The following is a 9,610-nucleotide window of genomic DNA, read 5'->3' on the forward strand; positions in this document are numbered from 1 at the left end:
TCTCTACTTTTATCTTGATGCATCACTGAATTGATGTTAGATTTCAAATTCATCATTGCCCTTATACTATTCTATGCTGAAGCCACCTTTATATAATGATGAAAGAAATTAGCGATTTGTTATTATCCTCTCTGTTGGTATACATCAAATGCTCACCTAAAAAGAGCAACAACCAGTGGAAAACACATGATGTTTTTATTTGGATGACTACTTGTAACCTACTAGCAAACTATAAAATTGTATGATATGCAGAATTTTAACTGAATTGCTTTAAGTGGACATTTAAACATGATAAACCATATTGATGGTATTTACGTTAATATACTTAAAATGAACATTTTTCTTCATCATGAGTAATATAACCTACTCCTCAATGAAAACCTAGCATTAAATTTGCTAATGAATTCAATAACATTTCCCTAATATTTTTAGTTACATGCTTAAGGTTCTGTTAGTGTTTCTCCCACTTTTTAATAGCTTATGCCTTTTTCGCCTTTGGTTTTTTTTTGGTTCATTTTAAAACAAAAATCTCACAACATGTGACACCTGGAAACACTGTAACCTAGTGGTAAGACAATAGGCCCTGGGGACACAGGCTGGCCATGTCTCCTCTCCTGTCTGAGCTTTAGTATCCTCTTTTGTGGTCATGAGAACTGAAGATCTGTCCCGAAGATTTCATAAGATAGTAAAGTGCTTCACATATTACCAGACACATAAATACACAGTAAATATTTCCTCCTTATATTTTTATTGATTAATTGATTGAGACAGAATCTTGCTCTTTTGCCCAGGCTGGAATGCAGTGGCGTGATCGTGGTTGCTGCAACCTCCACCTCCTGGGTTCAGGCAGTTCTCCTGCCTCAGCCTCGCGTGTAGCTGGGATTACAGGTGCCTGTCACCATGCCCAGCTAATTATTGTATTTTTAGTACAGATGGGGTTTTACCATGTTGGCCAGGCTCGTCTCAAACTCCCAACCTCATGATCTGCCTGCCTCGGCCTCCCAAACTGCTGGGATTACAGGTGTGAGCCACTGTGCCCAGCCTGTCTTTTCTCTTCACACCCACAGTTCATGATGAAATATTAAATATGTACTAGTGGATATTACTTTGATGAATATTGCCTAGTGAATATTAAGTATTCTCACCTTTCAGACATGAACTTATGAATTCAACAGGTGAAGATTTACAACTTGATAAATCAGCTTTGTGAGGTACATCTTCAGTCTTAAGTCAGATTAGAAGATTATGTGAAGTAATTAACACTTAACATTGATTTAATGGTAGCTTCCACATGAAATAGTATGCCTCTAAGTATTAATTATGTCCTAGGACAGGAGAATTCATGTTGTCAAAATTCTCATACTCTCTAGAACAATGAATTCATTTTCTTTTTATTAGTAGATATTGCATTTATGGGTAGACAAAACTGAAAGAACAATATTTGTTCTACTTTTGAGATGCAAGATTCATCTGGCATAATGCATTGAACAGGTTATTATTGAAGTCTACACCAGTCAACTGAATAAGCATTCATCAAATGTCCATGATATGCAGGACATAAGTTTTCTTTTAGAGTATGGAACCATGCATATTATCTTTTAATTAGATGATTTAGTTAGATATGTTTTTAAAGAAATAGAAATATAATTGATTTTCTTGTTTTGGCTCTGGAGTGGAGTGGGGATGAAACAGAATGGATTCACACTGTTTAGATTTACTAAAATGGAAGGATTGCAGCAAGATTATATCTGTAGTCTCCCCATAGCAAATGTCACCTGCTAGCTGTTTTTTTTTTTTGTTGGTTTTTTTTTTTTTTTTTTTTTGGTAAGTTGAAGTTTTGTTCTGTCGCCCACGCTGGAGTGCAGTGGTATGATCTCAGCTCATGGCAAGCTTACCTCCTGGGTTCAAGCAATTCTCCCTGCCTCAGCCTCCTAAGTAGCTGGGATTACAGGCCTCTGCCACCACGCCTGCCTAATTTTTGTATTTGTAGTAGAGTTGGGGTTTCACCATGTTGGCCAGGCTGGCCTTGAACTCCTGACTTCAGGAGATTGACCAGCCTCAGCCTCCCAAAGTGCTGGGATTATGGGTGTGAGTCACTGCACTTGGATTTAATGGGATATTTCACTACAGACTTTGGTAAACAGAATATTAGCATTTTTGGTGTTCTTTTTATTTTACTCATACTCTTTTTCTTTGGACTCAATCACAATAACAGAATTAAAGATCAAAGTGTAAAAGTTAAAGACCAGTACAGATTCAATAATTATTCTTTTCTACATACTGTGTTTAAATGATGTCCCTTTTTCTTTTTGTTCTTATAGCTCGAGCTGTAAAAGCCAAAGATCCGGTGATGATCCCATACCCTTTTTTCCAGTCTCACGTTGAAGATTTTTATGTAGAAGGCCTTCCCAAAGGAATTTTTTTTTTTTTTTTTTTTTTTTGAGATGGAGTTTTCACTCTTAATGCCCAGGCTGGGGTGCAATGGCGCAACCTTGCTGGTCACTGCAACCTCTGCCTCCTGGGTTCAAGAAATTCTCCTGCCTTAGCCTCCCATGTCGCTGGGATTACAGGTGCCCACCACCACACCAGGCTAATTTTTGTATTTTTAGTGGAGATGGGGTTTCACCATGTTGGCCAGGCCAGTCTCAAACTCCTGACATCAAGTGATCTTCTCGCCTCGGCCTCCCAGAGTGCTGAGATGACAGATGTGAACCCATGCCTGGCCAGGAATTTTGTTTTTTAGAAAGGCTTTCTACTAATGGAATTCCTGGCCTTTAGAGGATATTACTTTCGAAGGAAAGGATTTTTTTGTTATTAAAAGGTCAGATTCTTAGATTCTTATTGGACTATTATCTCTGTTATGAGTAATCCATCTTTAGTCATTCACCACTAGGGTTGTATTTAATTAAGTCTGAGTTATTTTATGGTGGTTTTGTTTTGTTTGTTTTGTTTTTACCGAATTTTGTTCTCATTGCCCTGGCTTGAGGGCAATGGCGTGATCTCAGGTCACCACATTCTCTGCCTTCCCGGTTCGAGCAATTCTCCTGCCTCAGCCTCCTGAGAAGCTGGATTTACAGGCATGCGCCACCATGCCTGGCTAATTTTTTGTATTTTTAGTAGAGATGGTGTTTCACCATGTTGACCAGGCTGGTCTAGAACTCCTGACCTTGGGTGATCCACCCGCCTCGGCCTCCCAAAGTGCTGGGATTACAGACATGAGCCACCACGCCTGGCCTGGGCCTGCTTCTTTCTTTTTTTCTTTTTTTTTCATTAGCAGCTTAAAATTGGTGCCTTATTCAGACACAAGCAAAAGGACATTAGCCCAGCTTTGGAAATAGATGTGAGCCCATATATGATTTTCCTAGTTTCTCCTCCCCCTTTGCTTTTTGCTCTCTTGTTAGTATGTTAATTGTTTTCACTCTCTGAATCTTTTTTCCCCATTTCTTTGGCAGACATTTTTACTTGTCTTGGAAGAGTAGGTGAAGAGCTGTTTTTAGGACTCTTTGGGAGGGTACAGTATGGGTGACAGTCTTGGCTAATGGTAACATCCAGGGAGCTGGGGTCAGCGTGAGCTGGCATCAGTTCAAATTAGCAAAGCACTGGCACTCGGTGGCAGGAATACAAGTGACTGCAAAGTGTTAAACACATCTGGAAAGGGATACTGACATCATCCTCAGAATCTGTGGGGAGTTCACATAGCCAGTTAAGACCCATTCCTCTTTGACCCTATAAAGATTCTTTAAAGAATAATACCCTTAGTGGTTTTCTAGCCAGCTTGCCTGCTCATTTATCTTTGAGGACGACATGCCTTGTGGAGCTCCACAGGCCCCAGAGGGGTATGGATTCTGCATTTGAAAGTGCTGAAGCTGAGAGACTGGGTCTTGGTGGACCACAAGAGGTCTGTTTCTCCTCTACTTATTGTTCCTTTTTTTCCCAGCAGCTGGCATTGCTGTTTAAATGGGTTGTTCTTTGCTGTTTTAAGTTGTTTCATAGTGGTGTGTCAGGATTTGGGTTTTCTGAATACTTTCCAAGCTGGTGACTTGAGTGGTGGTTAGGGAGGAGCTGTTTTAGGGCTGTTCTGGAGCTATAGAGGTCAGGTGTCTAGATACTCCCAGCTTGTCTGTTGAGGAAAATGCTGTTCTCATTGTGCTGTCTTTGGTGGTGCTGTGTGTGGCTCTTTAGATGTGGTTGGAGGTGATCTGGGGGAGTTAATGAGATCTTTTTTAGGTGCTTTTGATAAAGTAGCCTGCACTACAGGATTCATTGTGACTTTTTCCCTTAACCTGTGCATTTCTGTCTGCTAGCTTTTGCTGTCTTTCTCATGCCTTTGATTTTCCCAGCTCCTCTTGGTTGAATTAAGTGCTCTGCTATGGTTTAAATGTGTCCCCCAAAGTTTATGTGCTGGAAACTCAATCCTCAATGCAACAGTTGGGGTGTGGGGCCTAATAAAATAGCCTTTATGAATGAGTTAATGTTGTTATTGTGGTAATAGATTAGTAATCACAGAGTGGGTGCATTATAAAACAGAATTCAGCCCCTTTTACCCTCTTGCTTTCTTGCACTCTCTTTTCCTTCTGCCTTCTGTAGTGGGATGATGCAGCAAGAAGACCCTTACCAGATGCAGGCCCCTCAACCTTGGACTTCCTAACATCCAGAACTGTTAAGAAATAAAATTTATTCCTTTCCTTTCCTTTCCTTTTCTTCCTCCTTTCCCTTCTCCTCCCTTTTCTTCCCTTCGCCTCCCTCCCTCTCTCTCTCCCTCCCTCCTTCCCTCCCTTCCTCCTTCCCTCTTTCCCTCTTTCCCTTCCTTCCTTTCCTTCCTTCTCTTCCTTCCTTTCCTTCCCCCCTTCCCTCCTTCCTTCCTTTTTTCCTTTTTATAAATTATGCAGTCTGTGGTATTCTTTTATAGAAGCATGAAATGGACAAAGACAGACTCCATTTTCAAGAGCAAGCACTTTTGTAGTTTCTGAGCGAATTATGACTGCAAAGGAAGTTCTATAGATAGCCTCAGATCCACTACCTAGGAAGCATGCTACCAAGTAGACCTAGGATCTAGGATTTGATCAAGTGCTGGGCAACATGATACCGCTGCAATTTAGCACCTCCGTATATACCTCCAGTTGGCTCAGCCCATCAGGGCTAAAACTACCCCTCATATCCTAGTGTCTCTTGTAGGCAGAAGCCTTGCCTAAACCCTAAGCTGCTTGGCTCACATTCTATCATGTGCTTTTTTTGTAGGGGGTTCAAATACACACAAAAGAAATATGTTGAACCTCCATGCACCCAACCCACAGATTAAGCAGTTACCTCCATTTTTCCAGATTTGTTTCATCTGCTTCAATCTCCCTAAAAATTTATGTTTGTACAGGAAAAACTGAATAAATGGCTAATTCTCCACCCTACCTCTCATCTTAAGTCACTTTTCAGAGTAGTGAGTTAGTGACGTAGTAACCTTCCCTCTAATGACCAGTAGTTTTTTTTCTGAATACCATTATGAACTCATAGATTATTGTTTGCATTTGATGTATTTCAGGCCATTGCAGTCTTTATTGTTTTGGATGCTTACATTGTCTCATCTAGGTTAATAATTATCTCTTCAAGTTGACTTTCGTGTCTTTTTGATGTGATCCTGTTGGACTTTGATGGCTTCCTTGCTTTCTGGCAAAAAAGATGTTCCAGGATCAATATACTGCACCCTACATGGAGTCAGCCATTTCTCTAGGGAAACTTGATTCCTTTTAGTAGAGAACACAGTTTGAGGTCTTGGACTGAATGACTTTTGTGAACCTCCTCTCCTGAGACTACAGCCTGCATCCCTGCATATAGCCCGTTTGGAGCTCTTGCTGGGCACCAACAGGTCTCCTAAAACTGCTATATAGTTCTGCCTCACTCTTACAAAGATTCATCTCTTGAGAGTTTTGTGCTCTACCCCCAGATGTGGTCTTTCTGGTTCTGAAGCTTTTGCTTCAGTCACCCTGAATTTTGCCAGCCCTATGCATGCTATACCTTGGATTGCCAACTTGCCCTCACTGAAGCCAGTTTCTCTGGTTAGAATAGTTGCCCCAACCCATGCCTAATACTCTAGTAAACAAGGTTCTACCTGGGCTTAGGTTAACTTTTGCTCCTTTGGGCCCTGTGTTCTACCAGCATTCCATTTATCTGAAACTCTCCCTCACCTTAAGAACTTATCTGTTCTTTAATGATTTACTGCTGCTTCCTGGGTTCGAAAGAACCCAGTTCAGGAGTTTCTGTTTTAGTTTGAGATCTTATAGGCCTGTCTCATCAGGTTGATGTCAGCCCAGCTAGGATTAGGCAGAATTGGGTGGGGGCTGCAGTGCATTTTTGGCACAGCATGTACCTATCTGACTAATTCTCCGTCTTTTCTTTCTTGTTGCAATTCATGGGTCTTAGCATCTTCTGAATGGTATTTAGTAGGTCATCCTGTTGATTTCCTGCTAGGGAGTAGCATACTCTGGCTCTGTACCATTGGCCGAGGGACTTAAGGATAGATGAAAGGCTGCAGTTTTGTTAAATGGAACAACATGAAGAGATGGCATTGTAAAAAAAAAAAAAAGGCTTGGCAGCAGGGCCCATTTGAATGGTTGGTCCTTGGCTCCTGTGTTGATATAGGCAGATCCTTGATGGAAATTTGGAATGATCCCAAATATGGTATTGATACATCAAGTCATCCTCAAGGTTGTCTGTGTAACAGTCTTGAATGATGTTTTGTCAGTCTTTGGAGATTCTCTGTATAGGGTTTAATCATTTAGTTATTTCAGTTGAGCCTGTTTAGTTTCTTTGCAAGGAGATAAGAAATGTGAAAGAGATGCAGACATTAGGGAAAAAAGTTAGAAGCCTTGTTTCTCCACCCTCTACTTGGGTTCTGGAACTGGACTCATAGGTGAGTAGTGAAGAGCTGGGCCCAAGCACATTAATCCTAGATCTAGCTCTGCTTTGCGCTCACTCCAGTTCTTGTATCAAATTCACTTCAAGCCACCCAGAGCAGTATGTAGAGGAGTCATTCAGGACCGTGCTTATACTTCATTATATCAAATGGGAGATCCAGTAATTTATAGCCTATTATTTCTGGAGTCTGGAGATGGCTCTGCATAAGATTTGCTGAAGCAAATTTTATTACATTAGAAGAGAACCTAGCTGGCTGCATCCTACACTGGAAGCTTTTAGATGCTAATAAGGAGGTCATGTAAAGGTCACAGAATGACTCTGGAATCCATTCCCCACCAAGAAAGAATAATGACAATTCTATGTTGGCCTCTTTTCATTTCCCTTTGATTTTGAGTAATAAATTCTATCTTCACTTCCCAGCTGAACGGTTTGGGAGTCTGTATTCCCTAGAAAGACTTTGGTCACGTACCCATCAGATTAAATTAGGTGAAAACTCTTTGGCCTTCATGAATGTTGAGGATTTCAAAGGGCTAATGGAAATTCTTCTAGAAGTAACTGCAACCTCCACCTTCCAGGTTCAAGCGATTTTCCTGCCTCAGCCTCCCGAGTAGCTGGGATTACAGGCGTCCACCACCATGCTCAACTAATTTTTGTATTTTTAGTAGAGATGGGGTTTCACCATGTTGGCCAGGCTGGTCTAGAACTTTTGACCTCAGGTGATCCACCTGCCTCAGCCTCCCAAAGTGTTGGGATTACAGATGTGATCCACCGTGCCCAGTTAAACTTCAGTTTTTCATGTTCCATGCATAGGTCAGGGTCTTAGGGAGTGATTCATTCTAGCAGAACTCCCTGGATTTTAAGGCAGGTGTTCCATTTATTAATTGACAAAGGAGGCATATTTCTCCCCTGGTAACCCAAAGATTTAGGTCGTTTTCCCAGAGACTCCATTTCCACTGTGAGGGTTCTTGGAAAACTAAGCAGAGGATGAGGAAAAGTCTGTGAACAAGCTTGCTGGTTTCTCCCTATCCTACAAAAGAGCATACGTCTTCTGTAACCCAGAAGGCCCTTTTGATTAGTCAAGGCTGGACAGACTGAGATTAGGGGTGTGTGTGTGTGTGTGTGTGTGTGTGTGTGTGTGTGTGTGTTTGTGTGTCTGTCTTGAGACAGGGTCTCACTGTGTCACCCAGGCTGGAGTGCAGTGGTGAGATCAGATCTCACTGCAGCTTCCACTTCCTGGGCTCAAGCGATCCTCCTATTTCAGCCTCCAGAGTAGCTGGGACTATACGAATGTTTTACTGCACCCAGTTCATTTTCTAATTTTTTGTAGAGATGAGGTTTCACTGTGTTGCTCAGGCTGGTCTTGAACTCCTGGCCTCACGGGATCCTCCTGCCTTAGTCTCCCAGTGGGCTGGGATTATAGGTATGAGCCACCTCACCTGACCTGCAACGATTTTTCAACAATGTAATTTCTCTTTTACAGAGCCACCTAAGCTGAAGATTCCCTTGAGAACAAGTACTGTCCTGTGGTTTCATGACCTTTCTTCCATTTGTGGTTCTTGTGAAGTGGAATTTAAATGACATCTTATCAAGATGGATAAACCCTAGTTTCCCAGTGCTGGAATATAGAAAATGATGGACAAGTAAATCCCACTCAGCACCCATAGTCCAGGCATGGGGACCTCAACACACCTGAGCCCCAGACATCACCTTTCATTGTGAGTAGCTCTGAGATGACACTTCTGCTGTTCCCAATTCCAGCATTAATTGAATTAGATAGTTATTTTATGAAGAATTTTCATATGCCACAATCCTGACCATATCTTCAAGTGAACAGAAAAATTCTATTAAAAAGTCAACCTTCTGTCTCACTCTGTTGCCCAGACTGGAGTGCGGTGGTGCAATTATGGCTCACTGCAGCCTCAACCTCCTGGGATCAAGCAATCCTCCTGCCTCAGCCTCACAAGTAGCTGAGACTGCAGGTGCTTGTCACACCTCACTAATTTTCCCATTTGTGTTATATGTGGATTCCACAGGACTGACTTTGAAAACTTGAGTATGCGTGGATTTTGGTATACACAGAAATGGGAGAGCTGGAACTAATCCCCCCATATACCAAGGGACTAATTGTATCTGTTTTTACAATTATACTGTAGGAGACATTATGTTCCATGACAATGGTAATTTTTAATGACAATTTTTAATTGAGTGAAATTACCATAAAAATAATAATAGCAGCTAATATTTACTGAGCTGTTACTAGGTGCCTATAAATAGCATAGATTTTTAAATTCTCCATAATTCTTCCTTATTTCACTTAACCACTCTATCTTAAATTACTCATGCTTGCCTCAGTAGCACACATACTTAAGTTGGAACAATAGAGAGATTGGCATGGCCTCTGTGAAAGAATGACATGCAAATTTGTGAAGCATTCCATATTTTTTAAAAAAAGAAAAAAATTACTCCCAGATTTTCACTGTGTTTGTGCATATGACCTTTTGTTTAGGTTGAATTATATCCAAAGATGAAATTTCCAGAAGTGAGATTACTGCGAGTCACAGGGCATGAGCTTCTTATTACCCTTGATGTAAATTGCAAAGCTTTCAGGCATGGTGGCTGTCAGCCTGTAATTCCAGCACTTTGGAAGGCTGAGATGGGAGGATTGCTTGAGGCCAGGAGTTGGAGGAGGCAGTATAATGAGTCA

General features: G+C 41.3%; 1 non-coding gene across 1 annotated transcript; it reads left to right on the forward strand.

Annotated features, from left to right (window-relative positions):
• The first annotated feature begins 9,245 nt into the window (after positions 1 to 9,245).
• On the forward strand, positions 9,246 to 9,349 carry LOC112134450 (U6 spliceosomal RNA). Its single transcript, XR_002915878.2, has one exon. It is a non-coding gene; the product is annotated as a U6 spliceosomal RNA (small nuclear RNA).
• The last annotated feature ends 261 nt before the right edge of the window (positions 9,350 to 9,610 follow it).

The sequence above is a fragment of the Pongo abelii genome, chromosome 3, assembly GCF_028885655.2.
Source record: "Pongo abelii isolate AG06213 chromosome 3, NHGRI_mPonAbe1-v2.0_pri, whole genome shotgun sequence".
Classification (NCBI taxonomy): Eukaryota; Metazoa; Chordata; class Mammalia; order Primates; family Hominidae; genus Pongo; species Pongo abelii.